We start from the raw sequence: 21,887 nt of genomic DNA, 5'->3' as shown, positions 1-21,887 counted from the left end.
TGGGGTCTGAAGTGCAGGTCTGACACCTTTCAGTACGCCTGAAGCTACACCATCATTATATGAAACACTTTTTCAATTTTTTTTCTCTTCTCTCTTTCCTTTTTCACCCATCTCTTTTTGAAATATAGCCCATCCCAGAAGATTCGCACCCCAAACCTGTAATGTGAGAGAAATTACTGCCTTTTTCAGACCCCCCAACCCCTCTGTATCTCTTCCATTCTCTTGGCTCTATCCCCTCTCTTCTCTGCCTTTTTGAAAGAGGACACCTTGCAGAAATAAGGTTCATCATGAAGAGTTCTCTGTCTCGAAAGGATTGCCACCTAGGGCAGGTGGAAGGAAAAAGCATACATATACAGCCTGTATATGACATGAAAAATGCATCTCACGTGACCATAATGCTTTGACTTAAGATAAACTTCCATAAGAATATGCAAATATAGTGCTAATGATCCCACTGGCATGAATTATCACACTCACAGGAAGTTCACAAGCACATATATATGCTGCGTAGGGTGTGAATCTGAGTGCCTGAGCTGATATATATATATTCTCTTCTAAATTCAAATTTAAGTATGCATATTTATGTGAATGAGAGACAGCAATGTTACACTGCGTATGTGAATTTCAGAGAGAAAAAAATGTGGTGCATAAAAATAAACGTTGTGCAAGGTATTTAATATATTAATATATGTAAACATAATTAAGTTATATTTTAAATATGTTTAAATGCCATCTTTTTACTAAGTAGATTATTATTAATGAACACTGCAAATTTTTCCCTCAATTTTCAACAATTGAGCAACCAAACTGACTCATTCACTATTTCATTACGCTCATTCGGACACATACACAAACTTGCCCTTGTGCACCAGACCGTGTGTTACTGTATCATTCTTTCAAGATGAAACAAAGGATTTTGAGTGTATCAGTGAGAATTGTACAAGAGTAGTGCATGAGAGAAAAGAAGATTAGAGAAACGACAGGAGTGCGATATCTTTCACTAAATAAAGGCTTTAACGCTCTGGTTATCGCCAATGCTTTGATTGTTCTGGTTTTATGGCTGAAGACCTCAGGATCAACACTTCATTTCAAACAGAATGGAATGTGTCTTGACATTATGCTAAATGCAACTACAGTATTCGAATGGTTCACATGTATCAGATTTATGACCTTTTTACAGCTGTTCATGCACACATGTCCTAAAGTTACAGTCGGGCTTGCATTTCAAATGCAAGTGCTGTAAGAGCTCCTGTGAGCTTTCACAAGGTCATGAGAGAAAAAGCAAGAAACAGTGTAAGATAGATAGTGATAGACAGATAGTGTAAGACAGATAGTGAGACAAAGAAATATTTGCTTTGGTCTGACACATCTTATACCCATATAACAGTTTCAAAGACTTTCTCTGCAGACAAGCACACATTAAAATGAAGAATCCATCACACCAATAGTATTTAAATGTACATTTTTACTGTGGTGTATTTTCAGTCGACATTAATGTGTTCAAACAAAAGTGTCTAAAAGCTGTACTTGTAAGCATCATAAATCACAAACATGTATCAGATAAGTATTATGTGTTTAAAATGAATGATCGAAATATACTGTATGCAAGTACAAAAACAGAGCCACAAATGTTTGCTCAACATATTTTTTTATATCAAACTCTTTCTTATTTTTTCATACTGTTATCAGTTTCACAATGTATTTTTTGTATGAAAAGGACTCTCTCCCCATAAAATGAGATCAAAGCGTTTAAGACGCAATTATCTTTCTTAAGAATCAGATTAAGACAGTGAGGGGGAAAAAAGTCATGGCCTCAAAGAAAAAAATACTTCACTACTTCAAAGAGCTGTAGAGCGAGTGCCACTTTTAGACTGTAGCCTGTCCATATGTGTGCTAGCTTTATATAACATCATGCATGGCTGAAAACTTTTTCATCCGTAAGAATAAATTGCAGCAAAACTAAGAGTAGCTGAAGGAGGTTATTTTGTAACATTATTTCAAGGCTTCTAGAGGGAAAATAACAAACAATTTGAGTACAAATTCTCATTGTTAAAAACTGCATTTAAAAAAAAAATTAGCTGTAGATGGATATACTCTTAATCGAATTCAGTCTATGAATCAGTCGTTTTCTGTGACCCTTTTTCTACAGTTTGGTGTTATGCCAGTAGGTGACTGTGTTCATGAATGAATCATAATGATTCATTCAGCCTGTTCATTCAAAAACTCTGTTGCTGCATCCCAATGTGCATACTTATACTATGCCCTTAAAGTATGTACTCTTTTGGTGAAGAAAAAGCACTCACTATTGAGTGTGTAGTAGAAGAGTGTGCTAGCTTTGGGACATACTATCACGCCATACAACTGTGTCTTTAACGGACTGCTCTGTTGCATAGTTACACGCACCCAGTCACTGTAAACAGGCATGTCATTCATCTTGTCACAGTCCACATTTCATTTCATTTAACTTCCTACAGTATTGGAGAGAAAAAAAGTAGCACGTTGATCTACCTTTCGCTTGTCGTTCTTTGAGACATATTTTTTGCATGATGCAATTAAAAGTTAAAGGCCAAACATATGTTCATAAAAGCTCACATTGCTATTGCAGGTGCAATATAACACAGATAATATAAAATGATTACTTTTTACCAGGTTAAATTTTGATTATTAGTAACTCAAACCCCTTTATTGAAATCTCTCTACTTAACTGTTGGTTGTGCACATCTGGCATATTTAGTTTTATTAACGTATTTTATTCGTGTTTGTAGATTCATTCATTCAACTGATTAATTTAAAAACGATGATTAATTGAGGAACCAAACTCACTTTACAAATGAGTCATTGAATCATTCTGTTCAAAGCAGCGAATCATTCAGAAACATATAACAGCTGTTTGTTGACGGCTGTGCAGTGGCTTTTGGATCTTTGTGGAACAAACATACAGTGCCTAAAATGTAAGTTATTCAACATTGTCTTCTTGTTTATTAAACTGTTTTGTAAAAGTAACAGCCTCGCATGTCTCATTGTCACTAAACTACTTCAGTCTGTGTGCATTTCATTTATTTAATACACAAGTTTCACAATTTGAGTTGAATTATTGAAATAAATGAACTTTTCCATGACATTCTAATTTATTGAGATACACCTGTACACTTTTTTTTTTTAAACGGGTCATTGGATGCTACATGCTCTTTTACAAGTCGTTTGAACTGAAATGTGTGTTTTTAGTGTGTGTACACAACCACACTATAATGATAAAAATTCACCCAGTGGTTTTTTTATCTAATAAAATCTTTTCCCATTTCTCAAATCGAGACGATCTCAGATGCCTGTCTTTGTGACATCACAAAACAGGCCCCTCCCACGATAGTTTGATTGACAGTGGCATTTCAGCAGACTGGACTGGTGTCTTAACCTTACAGCCCTCCCTGAGTGAGCGGTCACCAGTCCGCCATTATTTCACCGCTGGAGCAGACGCAGACAAGAATGACTCCTAAGGGATTGAGGTGTTCTGTTCTTGGATGTAATAATAAACATAGCAGTAATCACTTACTTCCGATATCTGAGTCGCTGAAGACACATGGATTATGTTTGTTTCTGAAAGAAAAGTGCCCCCGATCTACCTAAATGTGTCTATGTTTGCGCAAATCATTCGTGATCCAGCTTCACCTACAGATGAAGTTAGTATACGTTTTTATTTAGCGAATCTTTGCAAATCTCCTTTCCTAATAATGTCCTAATTAGCAAGTTTCACAGTGAATGCGGCTAAAGTAAACAGTCTCTCTGAAAGTGGCTATAGAGAGGGGCGGAGTCAGTAAAACTCATTAACATTTAAAGGAAAATGCTACGGAACTGCCTGCTCTGAAAAGAGCTGTTTCTGACAGGGTAAAAAAGGTATTTTTACACTACCATTGAGAAACTTTAAACAAACTATGTTACAGACTTTTCATTAACATTTTACACCCCAACGAATCATATCTGCTTGTGGAAAATGTGCATCTAATGACCCCTCTAATTATATATACATATATATATATATATATATATATATATATATATATATATATATATTATTATTATTATTATTATTTTTTTTTTTTTTTTTTTTTAAATGTTCAACAAACTGTTACATCTAAAGAAAAAAATTGTTTTTCTGACTATTATTTCATACATCAGGCTGTACGGGGATAAATTGAGATATTTAACATTAAAAAAAATATAAATTTCTCTTGTGCAGAGTGGAAGGTGTGATATTTAGCTTCTGTATCTTTTTTTTTTGTTACTTTTTTTTTTGAGAGAGAGCTTTAGTAGGTTTTTTTTGTAGAGGAGAGGAATATTCTGCACAGAAACAGTCAAATGTTTGCTTTACTTTGAAGTTGTTAACATAATATGGGTAAAGGGAAGACCAAGCTGACCTGCTGTTGCATGAACAATAGTCTCCACAAGGAACTTTTACTCTTTCATTAAGAAATTATTTTTTATTACAATATTGATGACCTCATAAAAAAGAAACTGAAATGAAGCATTCAAAATAAATCTGTCAAACTGAAGATGTGAATGTTCACGTGTCATTTGCTTAAAAAAAGATAACTATGTTTGGACACACATTCATCCTGTGTCGGGAATAAATCCAAATGCAGACAAAATGCTCTGACAGCCTGGGCCCTCATTAACATTCTCTCCAGTGGAAATATGTAAATCACATTTCATAAGGGGGAGGTATTCATAAAAATGCCCTGAAGCACCACAGTATGCACACACACAAACAAACAAGCACACACATACTGTACCTTTCACTCTTCTGTGTGTAACACTGTGCTCCCAGGTATATAAAATCATCAAACATTTTTTTATTTAGCCAAACATTCACGTACATGCTAACATCATTGCATAACAATGCACAACTGTTTTTCAATGCAACAGAAACACATGATGGTTCTAAGTGTTGAAAAAAAAAATGCTTCAGCTAAACTATACTGAAAATGTATAAACCCTGAAGGCATCCAAGATGAAAATGAGTTTGTTTCTTCATCAGAACAGATATTGACAAATGTGTGTTTTTATTTTATTGCTGTTTTTTTTATTTCAATGTGTAAGGAAAACAGGGAATGGACCTTCACTGCAAGCGTTATCGGTTATGGATTGGTATTTTGGCCAGAAGCGATGGTTTAAAGTTTAAAACACCTTATAGTGAATTTGTTTCTTACAAACGTAGCTTTCTTGATCCCAAGATGATCATTGATGGACTGGAATCGTGTGGATTATTGTGACTTTATTTATCAACTCTTCTACATTCTCTGCAGAGAATCCATTGGTGAGCAAGTGATGTATCGTAAAAATTCTCCAAATATGTGAGGAAACAAACTCATCTACATCTTGGATGGCCTCCGGATGAGCACATTTTCAGCAAATTTTCATTTTTGTATGATTTGAAAGTTTTCATTTTTGTTTGATTTGATTCTTTTTTTTATGTCATCCACAAAATGAAAATCATACTTCTGATTGCTTAGAATAGTAACTGCACACTTCTCCTCAACATGCATCCTGAAGGGTTAGATGTTTATTCAAAATGCTAATAGTATGAGCAACAGTAATGTTGCAAGCACACCATAATGTGTGTTTATTGCACGCCTGCTGTAGCACTCATTCCCATTCTGAGAACATTAGGGCTACTGAACGCCAGTATTCAGTACCTAGATGAAAGAGTGCAAATATAACCATATCATTAAGAAAAAAAAAATGGGTCTTGCACTAAGATTGCACTGTCTCTCAGCGAAGCAATGACTTTGAGGTTGTACAGTAAGACATCATTAGTATTTCACACACCCGTGCAATCCTGTAATGGCCTGATGCTGCTGACACTATCTGCTTCGAGTACACAATCTGATTGGAGATTACCACCCACACTCCGTACAGCACTCCACACCTATTCGCTGGTAGGAAATGTCAATTAAATCTATTGGATGGCTTTGAAATAAAAGTGTCTGAGTGAGTCATGCGATGTCAGATAATAGACTTTTGTCATTTTAAATATTTTACTCTATAAATGGAATTAAGTCTTAAAGCAAGAAACCAGAGCAACAGCTTGAAAACATCTTACTCTATGAATGGAATTAAGTTTTAAAGCTAGAAATCCAAGCAACAGCTTAAAAATTGATGCAGCCACTCTGTTCCAGACAGTAAAGTTGCAGAATCGTAATTTTTGCAAAGTTGCAAAGTCGTTACTTTTCTATGCGACTGTGCACTAAAGTGTCAAATGCTATAAGTTATATCAATTCCTCTTTTAGTCATCACAGTTTTACACCTCATTTAGAGATTGATGCTTTAGTCATGGTAATAAACGGACGGTTTAGACTAGTGATGTTATTAAGTTGACATAAAAAGGAAGTTGTAATCACCTTTTCTTGCCTGATGTACATCCAACGGAAATGGCTTCTCAAATGAGAAAAAAATGTCAGACAGGACTTGATATTGTCCGTCAGGAAATCAGTGGATCATTTGTGCATTGTTTGCTATTGCTGCAATCTCACTGAACGGGGAGGGGAATATTTTTATTAAGGGGGGGTAAGAATAAAAATTAAAATAATATGTGCATGGATAAATCACTTATTTAAAACACTGCAATGTTGCATAATAAATAAGAGTGGATTTTGTGAAGTATATATATCAATTGAAAGATTAAAATCTCAAAATTCACCATTTGAAAGCCATTTTAAATCAGACATCACATTACCATGGAAATGGTTAATTAAAATAAAATAGCAAAATGTTTTAGTTCATGAATTATAACCATTTAATTTTGGATAGTGCACTTTCACCTCTATGTTCAAAAATGGGGGTGACGGTTAAAGGGTTAAAACATGTGTAACAGAATAAGGAGTAAACAGACATAAAAATCATTTACTCACTTCTCTCTAAGGGGTCATTCACAATGCATTTTTACTTAAAAAAATATGTGAGACATGGCCAGTGGAAATGGAGAGATGTGCTTTAAAAGCTGAACTTCTTTTAACACTGCATTTTTAGAATGCCGGCATGCCAGGTTTAAAAAAAGGTTCAAACTAAATGTCATTAAAAATCACTAGACAAGTGATTCCCCCCAGGAATCTCACAGGTATCACCTCAGGTTTGCCAAGCCTGCAATCAAAGGTGAGGGATTTCAGTAAGAACTCAAACCTTTCTCACTAAATTCTGCTAAAACCAAATTATCAGCTACCCATTCATTTTATACTGTACTAAAAGTGTAACTGGATGTCAGCAATAGTCAAATTTATATCTTATATCTTAAAATTTCTATCAAAAAAAATTTTCACCCAAAAAAGAGAATTAATGGATGCAGAAGAGCCACATCTTGAGCCACGTATTTGTCTTTTTTTGTATAAAAATAATTTTATTTTAAATTATTATTTTGAATTACTTTTTTTTTTTTCATTTTAATTTCAGTTTTAGTAATTTTTTATAAGCTTTTGACATTTTTATTAGTTTTAGATTTTTATTTTAATTTATTTTTATTTTAGTTAAACTTATGAAAAGCAGAATTCTTACAAAAGGACCAAAAAAAAAATTCTTAAAGGCAAGACCTTCCGCTCACACATGCACATGCCAGCACATACTCACACATACTAAAGGGAAAAACTTAATCAGCACTATCTCCCAGGGGTTTATCTCCCTCTCTCTCCCTCTTTATTGCCCTATCTTTTTATTTTCCACCATCATAGACACACACACACACACACACACACACAATAACCCGAACGCTTCACGCCCTCTAAAGTTTTCCGATGCAGTTAGTTTCTATGGCAACAGGAGACCTTGTTTCCCTGCAAGTTAACTATAAGTTTTCATGCCTTTAATAATGAATGGAGGGGGTTGATAATCAGAGACAGATACAAAATGAATGGTATTATCAGCTTTTATTTCTATTTAGGAAACAGAAGGAAAGGCAGCACAGGAATGCCCAGACAAAATCGAAACTCTGTTTCTGTGTGAAGTATTTTCAATAAAAACATTATTTATCTGACTATCAGAAAAGCTAGTCTACATTTGCACCAAAAATTACCTTTTTGATTATGTGCTAAGGCTGAATTTTTTTCATATGCACCTATGGGGGGAGAAAAAAAAAACCTCCTTTAAATAAATCACATTTTGTTGGGGGGGGGGGGGGGTCTTTTCTATTTGTAAATGATAAACCAGTTATAGATACTCTGAACTTTAATTGTAATCATGTTTTTAAAGTGTATATTTGAGCCAAGTGGACTTTGCAGTTTCTTTGCCCTGTTTCATTTCTTTAGAATTTATGTTATACACTGCACAATGAGAAAATGTGCCATTGTCTTTAAGGAGCTATATCTGTCGTACCTGAGCTTAAAAGTGGCTTGTATTTGTATAAGCAAAGTAAATAAAACATAGAAACAGTGCTACTTAAAAGTTATATGCACCTAAGAGTGATAAAGAAACATGCATGAATGATAAAATAAAGAATGGGACTGACACACAGCTAAAGCGCACACAGAAAGCACCTCTCTCAGACAGCATGCGATTGCGAATTCAGTGCAGTTGGTCTTAAAGGGACAGCAGCTTAATTTACCTGCTGCTGCCTTTTTCATTAATATTAATCAAACAACAACAAAAAAAACAAAAAAACAACAAGAAAATCACTCTCTGCTCTTGACTGAACTCTTTGATTTTTAATAAGAATCAGTTAATTGATTCTCATTCTTTGCAGCGTTTTAGTTATACACTTGATTATTGATTTTCTAAAGTATTTTGTATGGTAAATAAACCTACTGTAGCTGAAAAAAAAATATTATTTCATTTGTATTATTGTTTTTGTAATTTGCTTCTTTGTTCCTATCTTTAATAACAAAAATAAAAAGGTATCTGGAATCTCTTTTGTAAAATAAAGAAATAAAGAAATAGTTAAGTGTTCTGCATTCCTTCTGCTTGAAAGTAACATATCTTGGCTTTCTATTTAGAAAAATATTATTTGAAAGAGAAATCATTGCCTTCTCTTTCTGTATTTCCCTTGAAGGCATTTATACTCTTTAACATGTTTTATTTAAAACACTAAAATCCACTTTGTAGCTTATGCTCAGAATCAGTTTTGCGGCAGCAAAATTAGCTCATCTTTTCTGCTTGGACATATAATCAGCATTTCACTAATACACATGGCTTCAAACGTTTGGGGTCAGAAAGGTTTCTTCTTTTCCTTCAGCAAGGATACATTACATTTATTAAAAGTGTAAAAACATAATGTTACAATATTATATATATATATATATATATATATATATATATATATATATATATATATATATATATATATATATATATAATGATGCTGAAAATTCAGTTTACCACCACTGAAATAAATTACTTTTTAATATATATTTAAATAGAAAACAGCTATTTTAAATTAAAACAATATTTCACAATTGTTCTGCTATTATGTTAAAATAAGCCATATGATCAACCAGCCTTAGTGAGCATAAAAAAAAAAAAAAACCTTTTCAAAAACATAAAACTATTTTAGAGAACCCAAACTTTTGTACTTTACATATATCATACAACTAAAGTTCCTAGTGTAAAAGTTCAAGAATGATAGCTATGGTCATTGGGAGAAATATTATATTCACAGTAATTATATTTGGTGAAATGAAGACAGATTCACACATTTAAACACCTATACAGTCTGAGATGGCAAACTTTCGTCTATTGAAAGCAAATACTGTCAGTTACAGTAATGATCAGTTATGTGGCTGTCAGAAAACATTAAAGCAAACTTGATACAAAACACTAATGGTGTCTCCATTGTTATATGTAACTGAACACTTCAGTAATGGTTTCATTATTGGCTTATGAGTTTCACTGTGCACGCACATATACAGTAATTGCATCAAAACTTGTGTCCTTGCCAATCCTTTTCTGAGTTTTCCCAGATGCGTCTTTGAAAAGCAAACTCTCTCTCAGTCACGAACTTGCTCCCTTTCTCTATGCCCACAGGAGAAATATCTGCCACTATACAAAGCCTGCATTTATCTTAATTAAATTTACCTGCTCTAACTGTCTAAGAGATACTAGTGTGTGTGTATATATATATATATATATATATATATATATATATATATATATATATATATATATATATATATATATATATGTATATATATATATATATATATATATATATATATATATATATAAATATATATATATATATATATTTTTTGTTTGTTTTGTTTACACACACACTCAGATGTGGTCTAGTGATGGCTCCACATCCTCTAGACTGTGAAAGTGTACATCAATAAGCATTTAATGTAGGTTTTTATGCCAATTTCTTACGTAGGAGGAGAGAATAATGGCAAAAATAATATCTACAGAAAAGGTATTGACATCATAACAAATCACACAGTGGGAATGAAATGTGAAAGCTGGAGATGTTGGGAGTTTAAAGAGATTCACACTAAAGTGTTTCTTGACAAAGTATTAAGCCAATTTAGCAAAATGGAAGCTGTTTTCCTCCACGGGAACAAAGAAATATGAAAGGTAATTGTGACTTTTATCTCTCAATTTTTTTTTTCTCCAAAAAAAAAAAAGAAGTCAGAATTGTGTGAAATAAACTCAGAACTGCAAGATATAAACTTTGAATTTTGAAATTATGAAAACTTTTTAAACAATTCTGAGACGAAAACTCCAAACTGTAAGATATAAACTTGCAAGTTATAGTTACAGTTATAAGGCTTTTTTTCTCAGAATTGAGTTTATGTCTCTCAATTATCAGTTTATATTTTGCAATTTAGACTTTTTTCTTAGGGTTGCAAGAAAAAAGTCAGAATTTTGAAATAAGAAGTCAAAATTACCTTTTGTAGTTTTAATTAAATAGCAGCAGAAAAAATAAAATAATGAAAGGTACTCAAAGTTAAAACTGAAAATGTGTTATTTTAATATATATATATATATATGTAAGACAACGACATTAAGAAAAATAGTTTGAATTCATATTCAGTGCTCATGAATAGATATTACTAAAAAGGTAACACAATATCAAATCAAGTGGCATCTGCAATCTTGTCCATGTAAGCCTTTAAAAGTTACGTTTAACCAAAAGTCTTCATTTTGAATAGAATTTCTTTTTTATCATTTAAAACGGCTTTTTGCATATCCTATTTTTATGCTGTATTAATATTGTTTGGTCTTCTGGGGCAGGAAGCAGCGTAGTTTTCAAATAGTGCCACAGATTATAAATTTTACTGAGATCACAGCTTTGAGTAAAACATTATAACACATTCTTTCATTCTAACTTTTTGTTCTCAAGCCACTCTGATGTTAATTTGGCCTTGTGTTTGTGAAGATTATCATAACAGAAGAACTTGCAGACTGAAATGAGTCCTTTTGTAGTACTTGTACTGTGAACCAACCATTCTTCTTTCTATTTTAACAGGATCTAAAGATGAAAAGTGTGATGCAACCATCGCCAAACAAAGACTTTCTATACTTGTACAATTGCAAAAGTATAGCTCATTTACTTGAAAGGGGAAACTGAAATCATCAAAACATTTTGTCTCAATAACATTCTGTATTATTTTCAACAATGTACTTCATGAAATACATGATGTACAGTAGATCTGTCTGAAGTTAAGGTGCAACATGAAAGATATTTTTTTGTTATTGGAATATTGTATAGTATAAATTAACGACACCGTTTTGACTGCCATGTGTGAAATGAAATGTGTGACAATTACCAGCTAATTAAGTTGTCGCCAAAAACAAATTAATTGTAATTTTAAATCTTTAACACTATCTTTTAAACCACAAGGTTTTAACCATTTTTCATCAAGAAGTTTTTATTCATAAAAAAAATAAAATGAGTATGATAACTTTTTATTTTAGATATTTTAAAAAGTACAGGTCAGAATATGTCGTTTAATATTTACATAAGTATATCTGTTACGCTGAATGACGATTATTTTTTATTATATTATTACCCATACGTTGACATCTTATTTTCACAAGTTATTTGAAACATTAAAGTAAACACTTTATTGGCAATATTAATATGTTTTTTTATGTATATAAAATCACTTTTGCCAATTTAATGTAGACTCCAAAGTGGGACATCTCATCTTTGACCCTGCATGCTTCTTTAAAAGTAGACTTAATTTGCACAACTGCTCTTTAGATTCAAACAGATAAAAAAAAATGCATTGGCATTTTTGCTTTGATCAAATAGGTCAGTGGAGAACTGAGAGGAAGATGGAGGAAGGAGGAGAGAGAGAGAATGGGATCAGGACATGATGACCCAGGTCAGACTCAATCGCATGTCTCACTGAGCTGCTCTTTATAGAGCAATGCATCCCATGCCACAGCTCCAACCAGATGCAGTATTAATATTTATTAACAAAGTTGTCAGTTGTCAGCAAGATTTGAATTTGTGATTTATTCTGTCACACTTTATGTTGTATATATATATATATATATATATATATATATATATATATATATATATATATATATTCGATTTTACAGTGGGACATTTTGTGAACAGCATATTTTTGCATTACACAAAGTAATTTAATTTATAAAAGCATTTTTAACAAAATTTTTATTTAACTTTCAGAACTTAAAAATATCACATTTCTCACTGAAAAGTAAAACACTTTTCCTGAAGTCTCTTAATAATGTCTATTAACTGATGTCAGAGCTTTAAGTGCTATTGTTTTACTTTACAGTAAGTTTCTTAGAAAATAGCACAATCCAAACATGTTCCACTTAAAGCATTACATCACTTATTTTCCTATTGGTTATTATTATTGCCCTGAATAAGACAAAGGAGAGAAATGAGACTCATGAGACTATCCTCTCTGAGCATGATGAGTCATTTCCACATTAATTTTTTAATTAGCCGGCGCCGGAGGCTAAGACACACCTCTCCAACCTCATGCTGTGAAACATACAAAAAAAGCAAAGAAAAAGTAAATGATTGAGGTCACTGATGGTTCATTTTCATGAGGTAAATGAAATCAAAGTTACTCAGATTTTCATTAAGTCATTACTGGAAGGTTTTGGAAATATTATAAAGCTGTTTACAAAGGTCATCAAAGACTAAAAAATTAAGATATGACAGTGTACTATTGTTTAGAAACAAAAGTTGCAGCATCTGGTCTATTGTGAGTACTTAAAGTATTTTTTTTTTTTTTACAGATTGAATATTTGAAAAAGACAATAACTCAAATTTTTTAGATGAATATGTTTCCAATTCATTTTGATATTTTTGTGAGGCTATTACAAATGTATAAAAAAATTAACTAAAAGGCTTAAAATCTGTGTTAAATATATTTAAAAAATATATAAATATATATATTTTTAAGTTTCATAATAGTTATTATTGTTTAAAAAAATATTTGAACGATGTTTTTTTTCATATAGCTAGGTTTAGGATAGTTCGGGTTCATTCATGTGTAAGGAAAATATTTTAGTACTTTTTTATCTACCATCTTGTTATTATTAATATGTTATTATTATATTTATATAATTTATATGTATTTAATTTATTTATATATTTTTTTCAAAATGTATCAAACATGAATACAAAACATGTTTTAGAAATTTATAATGATTTCTCATTTTCCTCATCCTAGACATTACAAACAACAATCGAAAAACAGCCTCAACTCACAGATCTCTGCCATGAGAATGAGAAAATGCTTCCCAAATAGGTTCGGAGACAGTAAACTTTCAACCAATTAGAGTACAACGTTGTTTGCTGGTCTCTCATACATGCCAATGTGAAAATTGCTATTAGTCACAGTCATAGTTTGTGTGTTTTCTGGGTGATATAATCTCAGCACTCAAAGCCCCATCTTTACTCTATTAAATTGCAGTGTTCAAAGGAAACAAAACACTGATGGCAGAGCGCTACTAGAGGAAGTTTGCTGAGTGATTCAGTCTTATCTGTGCTTAACAGGCCATGGTCTTGATGTGCGGGTCGTAGCAGATCTTGCAACTTCCTGCTGATCTGTCTCCAGCTTTTTATAATTTTATTTTATAATGATTAAAGCTTGATTGGTGGCAGGGACAGTTGGCCTGAAAACATACCAGCTTGTGCCAAGAGCAACGCAGTAACCTTTCTTTCAAAATTTCCTGTTTACCTCAGCAAACTTTTAATATGCAACCTGCTAATCTTCGGCCATAACCTAAACCCTCATAAAACAACTTTATTGAAGCTTCTGTGCTTAATACTTTTTAAACTGGCAATACAACAAAAACATATAAACCACTGAGCTATTTTAGGTTAGAAAACTACCACTTTTCTTTCTGGAGTTAGAGGGGCTGTACAAAGTCAGAGAAGTCACAGAAGATGGGCAGAGTTCTCTTGAGACGTAAAGCATTCAGGTGTATCCAATTTTCCAAGCTGGTCCACACAACTGGGTTGAAGGAATGATTTTCCCCTCTTTTAATTTCTTTAAAGTTGCTGTGACATACAACAACTGACATGCTGTAAACTGAACTTTTCTTTTTTTTTATTCAGTTTATTGTTAATTATATATTCAGATCCTTTTATCCAGTTTTTACATTTACATTTGCATTTACAATTTATACAATATTTGTAAGGGAAACAGGTCACCACTAATTAGATTTAGGATGCGCTATGACAAGAACCTTGCTATGAAGTTCACAAAAATGTTGTCACACCAAGGACTTTTAACTGATAAAAACAATATTGACATAACAGCTATATCGAGTATAAGCTATATATTGAACAATACTGTTGAAATCGCTTTCCGTTTTTCTAGCTGATGAATGATAGAAACACTGACTGCCAATCAGAATTCATCTGACTTTAAAGAACTTGAGAATAACGTTTATTTAGGCTATTAATTTAGTAAGGCTTCAGCTACACAAAGTATTTGAGTGGATTTATAGTTTCATTTAATATTAAGAAATATTCAGTTTTTGTTTTTTGTCGACATTTTAAGGTTAAAAACAGTATTTATGAGAACTATGAGTTTATTCCACTTAAGGCACTCAGTTTCCTCAAATGGTTTAAATTACCTAAACTCGATTTACTTTATTGTTATAGTTATTTTTATAAACCTTATGCCATACTGAATTTTACATGGATAAAAATAGGTTGTAAGGAATAGACTTTCAGTCTTTACAATGGCATGTACTGCCTGAAGGGCTTAGATCACGTAATTTTCACAACTCATATCTTTCAAATGTTTTAATGAGTTTTTGTGTACTAAGTGTAAACTGGCATTTACTCACCCTCATGTCAAACCTGTATCATTTTCTTACTTTTGTGAAGTTAGTTTCCAAACTTTCGAAATATCATGCTCAGAACAACATGAGGGTGAGTTCATGATGAAAGAAGTTTTTTTGGGGGGTGAACTGTCCCTTTAATGACAATTACAAGGACATGCAGCTTAAAAAAACAAGCCGCTCTATTCTAGGCCTCAAACCTTGAGAAACACAAAGATCTAATCATGTGAAAAATGAAATACTAAAGTGGGCAGGCCATTGGCAACACTGTATAACATTGTCGTTAATTAAATTCATGACAGAAATTCCGTAGGTTAAAAACAAGTGGAGAGGCAGCATTGTGGGCGCGCTGGAGGGAATGTGTGGTAAATGCTGGTAGGCCGGGTGAAGATGTTCTATGCCCTAGGTTGTTAAAAACCCAAAGGTGAAGAAAAGATCTCAACTAATGACAGGATTAAGAATAAGAGGCATTCATTTTACGCAGATTTGCCCCACTGCATTTCTGCACTAACTGCACAAGCTTTAATTGGCCAAAGCTGGGGCTGAAAGATCCTCAATTAGACACTCAGTGGCAGATCTCCTGGGTTAAAGAACTGGTGCAGAAACAAAAAAAAACAGGCTTAAGACGTGCGGAAGTAAGAACAAAGAGAGGAAACAGACAAAGGAACCTGAAAGCCCTGGCCTTGACAAGTATACATGCTTTCATCATTAAAGAGGAACTCAGAAAAAAGCATCTTATTGACATCAAAGCTGAGCGCATGTGGATTCCCACTGGCTTCTGCGAAACCTTGGGGGTCTGACTGACAGGTTTGTCTGATTAATGGATGACTTTCGGACACTCCATCTTCTCTGTATGTTATCCGTTATGACTTTGAAAAAACCCTCATGGAGAGCGGTAGAGACATCATTGTTAGCATGTGAATTGGACCTCAAGGTGAAGGAAGAGAATGGACTGCATCCAACACCGTGACAACCTTAATGAGATCATACTTCATCATTGACTTCACAGGTGACACAAATCACATGGTCCTAGTAGCAAACATCTGTGCTCTTTATCCAACAATATAAGCAGTCAAAAGAACATAGAGAGAATAGAGTGGTATGAGATGACTCAGAATACATGCTGTGACATTTTAAAACTACACAGCTTGACCCAGGAGATCAGGGTTTGTCTGATGAACTTCAGCAGGTAGCTGGCAAAAAGTATGCTTGCATTCCACAGTAACTGTACTAAATGTTGTTTTTGCAAAGCACACAAAGTATTGGTTTGTTTGTTTGTTTGTAGAACTCTTGACAACTTAAAATATTGTCTGTTTTGAGATTTAACAGAATTTGTCAATGTTTTCTGTGCCAATTTTACAGAATTTTGACAGATTTTTAGAAAAATCAGAATATTTAGGAAAGTAATTGGAAAGTATACAGTACATTTTTGTCACACTGCAAAAACATAAGGGTGAGTATGTAAAAAAAACTTGAAAAAAAAAAATACTTCGGTAAGTTAGAAAAATCTCAGCAATTTGTTGTTGCTTTTTATCAACCTAGGCTCATTGGCAAAACAATCTTCCTTCCAAAAGCATACTTATACCATTGCAACTGAAATGAACCCCAGTGGCATTAAAACAGCAACTTTTTTTCTTGCAGGCTGAATGTGATTACTTTATGTGGAATGTGTTGCAAAACATGCAAGAAGCAACGTAATGTCATTTTGCAGAAATGTCTCCACAGACATGTTTCTCCAATGAACCTAGATCGAAAGTGTACCCTTGTCATGTTCCTGTTTGACCGAGATCTTAACAAAGCCATTATATGTAAAAAAAAAATCTGACCTTTTTTCTTAGAAAACCACTTAATTTTTAGTCATATCTCTGTTAAATTTCAACAGATTTCTTTTTTTTTCACTTACAGCCAATTTACATGCAGAAAAATATTCAAAACTATGTAAGTAGGTCAAAAGGTGAACACAGTATTAATCGCTTTCCCCAAGCTTGTGTCCTCGGCCTGTGCAAGTGTGGCGTGAGTGTGGCAGAGCTGTGTTCTCTGTTGATTTGTTGCGCATTAATCCAAGGAAATGTCAGGAGATATTGACCCAATACGTAGTGAGACATAAGAGGTCATAATGTCAAGGCTGTACAATGAATACACCACAGCTGTTGATACCTTGCGGTGTAATAGGCTAGGTCAATACCCAGTTGCCTGGAGATTGACAAGAGAGGTTTGATTTCTGTTATCAGTATGTATGATGAGTGAGGGCCACGCCGACGCTGAGCAATAACTCCTTGATTACATATTGCGTCTGTCATCACAATCTGAATGTGACTCTAACATACACTACACTCTTTTATGAGCTCAGAGCCTATAGCGAGATGCAAGGTGCTGTTTGATGCGCAGAGCCCGTAATGAGCACGCGTTCAGTGTCACACACCACAACGTTGATCAAAGTCAAGGCAACCATGGCAACACTACATCTCAGATAGCAGGCTGCCTTGCCTTTTTAAAGGCTCTAATCCCATTTGGATAGGATGGGAGTTTAATCGTGCTGCAGGTGGCACTGTTGAGACTGAATATTTCTAATGGCAGATGATATGATGGTTCACCATCTCACCTGGCACATGTCCTAACTAAGCATGATCAGACAAGTTTCCAATGACAGGAAATGTTTTGTCAATGCTGAATGCAAAAATGCTGTGTGATGTGAGACAGTCACTGATATAAGAATATATTTGATGTTTAATGTACAGTGTCACTCTTAAATAAAAAGGTTCTTTATTGGCAAATATGGTTCTGTGAAGAATCTTAAACATTCTATGGACCTTTCCGTTGCACAAAAGTTTCTTTATAAAGGAAAACTGTCTATCATTGCAAAAACATTTGGGACAGTTATTTTTTAAGAATGGATAATTGGGATATTGGGATTCCGGATGATATTTCACTACCCAGTGTAGGCTGGAAATTCCATGTCCATTTTCTGTTCTTTCAATTCCAAACGTACAAAATTTCCAAATGATTAATCTCCAAATTCTTTCTTAAAAGGACAATTCACCTGAAAATAAAAATTATGTAATTTACTCATCCGTGGAGAAGGATTTTTTTTTATTTTTTTTATACACATTGAAACCCAGCTCTCTGTTCCAAAGTAGAAAGAAATGCATATTAGCTGGAACGAAGTGAGTAAATTATGATTTTCATTTTTTGGGCGAAATATCCCCCCCAAAAAAAAGGGAAAATGCATTATTTACTCACCTTCATGTCATTATAAAAACTGTATGCCTTTTTTGAACACAAAAGAAAATATTTTAAAGAACGTTGGAAACTTTTTAAGGCATTCTGTATTTATATAGCCTAGTGCACATTTTTAAATTATACAATAGGCCTATTTGATTTCTGGTGATTTTTTTATAAATAATAAACTTTTTAAACAAAGGTTTCTTGAATAACAGATATACAGTGTGACCATACCTAACACCACTGTATGTACTGTATGTATGTGCGTGTGTGTGACAAGACCGATGCATTAAAACCGTTCAGTTCAATCACCTTTAATAGTATTGCGCTGCTGTAATTGATGCGCGCGCACACACACACACTCGCATACAGAGATTTGAGGTCATGTTGTGCAAAAAGTAACATTAAGAAGCTCATAAACTTGTTGTCAGCGCTGGCACGTAACTTTTTTTAATTGATACCGAACCGCTACATTATTTCTCAGCATTAATGGGGGGTAAAATCGCTGTTTTTTTAAGTAACTAAACTCAGCTTCGTTGTTTGTAAAGAAATACACAAACGATTTCCATATCTCTCTCTCTCCCTCTCTCTCCGTCTCAAAATAGTCATTTTGAGAGAAAAAAAAAACAAGTAGTTTGCATCACTAGATATATCTGTCGGTCGTTTAACATTTCTACCGTAAAACGTATCGTTAAACGTTGACTAATATTAAATGATTTGCATTTGCATCGCTCACTTTTGAACAGTAAACCTCGCCTACTTTGATTGGTCATCTCAGTCATTTCGACATTGCTGAGCGCTGCTAGACCGCTGAGGCTTTGATCTGAAGTGCCTAGTAGTATGTGCAGAAATAAAATAAAAAATGATGGAAACCGATGGGTATAATAATTATTTTAATATCTTGTGTTCAGTAGAAAAAAATAAATATGAACAGGTTTGGAATTAGGCTACATGAAGGTGAGTCAATGATGACAGAATTTTCATTTCTGAGTGAAGTACTGCTTTAAATTTTCCTTTTACAAAATGTTTTACTTTTATGTTAAGCCAAAATAGATCTCTGCTTTGGACTACAGTGACCAGTCATGTGATGGCATACAAACACTCCTAATCATCATTATGCTGCAAGTTCAAACTTTCTAGAAGCTAAACTAAGCCTACCATTTTGCTGTTCTTCTGACCATCAAAGAGAATGTGTATTGTCAGACAATCAGGCTACTAGTTTAAGACCTTCTCCCAAAAATAATCTCTCATGAATGCAAGTAGGACAGCCTTCTGAATCTAATGAGAATAGGCAAGATAAGTACTATAAAGTACATGAGGGAAATATTTTTTTTTCATTGGATTGAAGGAAAATTTGACATATGCTTGATACTGAATAAAGCTGTCTGCTTCTGGACAAATCATATATGTGAACAAATTATCATAATGAGTAAAGGTAGTATCACAGAAACCATATATATGCGCAGACATGCGTTCAGTGGTTCAAATGTCTTCACACAATCTTAGACTTTTCTGCATAGACAACAACAACAAAAAATTAAATATGGCCACCATGACTCCATGAAATGAACAACTGGACATCTGAAGAAGCAATGATCTGGATGAAGGTAACAATATGTTTTATTGATGATTAATGAACCCAATGTGTATCTCATTAAAACTAATGGCACTTGTATTGCTCAAAATTAGGCTGAATAGGGTTCAGTTGTTCAGGCGCCAGTGCCTCCATTGGAAAGTGAATCACACGAAACAAAGTGCCTCCAATCAATCTCGAATAATTTTTTGTTTGTTTGTTTGTTTTTGCATACATGCCCAAACGAGTTTGATTCCATGTCAGATTTTTAAGTGATCCAGACCACGTTCAGTAAATCATGGGGCAGACTTGATACACCAAGCAACACGAGCTCTGTCCAGCGTTCTGAAAAGCAATGCTCGCTGTGTATTGATATCCCTCATTTGAACAGTTTGTTACATTGTCTTTCATGAGGAACGTTCCTATAGCCTACGAGTTCTTGAGTTCAATCTGTGCTATTTGTAATTGTTGATTTACACAGGGTGTTAATTATACAATGCGCGAATTAATATTAGTATTAGGGACTAAAAAAAAAAAAAAAAAAAAAAAAAAAAAAAAACTATGTTCACGGAATATTTAATGTAATTCACACACACATATATATATGCGTCAGACGAACATCTTTGGTCGTCGCGTCTCACGGCCAGGCTCCATAAAAAAAACCCGGTCAACTTCTAAACACCTGCGATCCGTTCCCTTTCGTTGCACTCCGTCTTGGCGTTTTTGAACGTGTGAACGCGTCCAGTCTGAACGGCCCCTTTACTGAACAACAGCTTTTACTTTCATTCCATTCATTCCGTGTCCTACATTTGTCGTTTGCATAAAATCTCATTCGTATCGCATAAGACCTCGAGGTATGGATAGGCTCAGTGGTCTCACTTGGTTCGGAAGCAGTCGAAAAGGAGTAGTCCAACTCTGAATACTAATTTCCTCATGCCAGACGGCCTTGGCAGAGGTAGAGAGCCGAAATGTGTTCCACAGAACATGGAAACACAGACCTTTGCGCGCTACCTGACTGATGCGCCGATTCCAATGAAGCAGATGTGTAATCGATGAGTGGATATCGATACAAAAGACCATCGCGCTATTGACACATAGAGTTGACTGCAGACTAGAGAGCATGTTCATCGCCTCTTATTTAATTAAGCCTGAAGCCTTACCTTTTAAGATGACAAGCCTCCTGTCAGGATATTATGATGAGAGAGTGTTGGTCTATAGATCTCATTTACTTCAGAACTGCAAAATCCAGCACTGCGGACGCGTCCGGGCATCAAGCAGCAAATGCCCGCTGCTGAACCAAGCCACTGCGGCAGCTACAAATCTCCTGGTCCGAAGGAGCACTCGGTGATTAATACGAGTCTAAAGCCTGATGGAGAGTTCGTATTTTTTCCACCTTCGTCCCGTGTTTATCCCGCTTTGAGCCAGAGTCCCTATACTTCTCAGAGCCAGAGTGCCTATACTTCTCACCACCAAGCGGTGGACTGAGCAGCAACTAGTCAGATACTGTCAGGCGCGCGCGCGCACACACACACACGCACACACACACACACACACACATAGCCTACAGGGAGTTGTCTATGGGGTTAGGTGGAGTTGATTGACAGGTTGTTATTATTTCCATTTTTTCAAAATCCAATTCTTGATGTATAAAAATTGTTCCACCCTATATTTTGCCCCACCCTATGATTTTTGGTTTATTTCACTGCATGCCTCAGATGTTGAAACAGTTTCTGACTGTATAAAGTGCATGAATTTTTACAGAGTATTGTTTTGTTTATGACTGGCTGTTGTTACTAAACAACTCATCAGAACATTTCCCCCTGATAGCACA

The 21,887-nt window shown here is 34.2% G+C and overlaps 1 protein-coding gene across 1 annotated transcript in view; it reads right to left on the bottom strand.

Moving 5' to 3' along the window:
• Window positions 1-21,542, bottom strand: part of LOC113094812 (protein ELFN1-like) — a 67,108-nt gene extending 45,566 nt beyond the window's left edge. Inside the window, exon 1 of the mRNA XM_026260474.1 lies at window positions 21,217-21,542. The gene's annotated coding sequence lies outside the window, so the exon portion shown is untranslated. The remainder of the gene's footprint in view (window positions 1-21,216) is intronic.
• Window positions 21,543-21,887: the final 345 nt, after the last annotated feature.

Source organism: Carassius auratus, chromosome 1, assembly GCF_003368295.1.
Source record: "Carassius auratus strain Wakin chromosome 1, ASM336829v1, whole genome shotgun sequence".
NCBI lineage: Eukaryota > Metazoa > Chordata > Actinopteri > Cypriniformes > Cyprinidae > Carassius > Carassius auratus.
The sequence above is the reverse complement of the archived record's forward strand: the minus strand, read 5'-3'. Positions and strand labels throughout refer to the sequence as shown.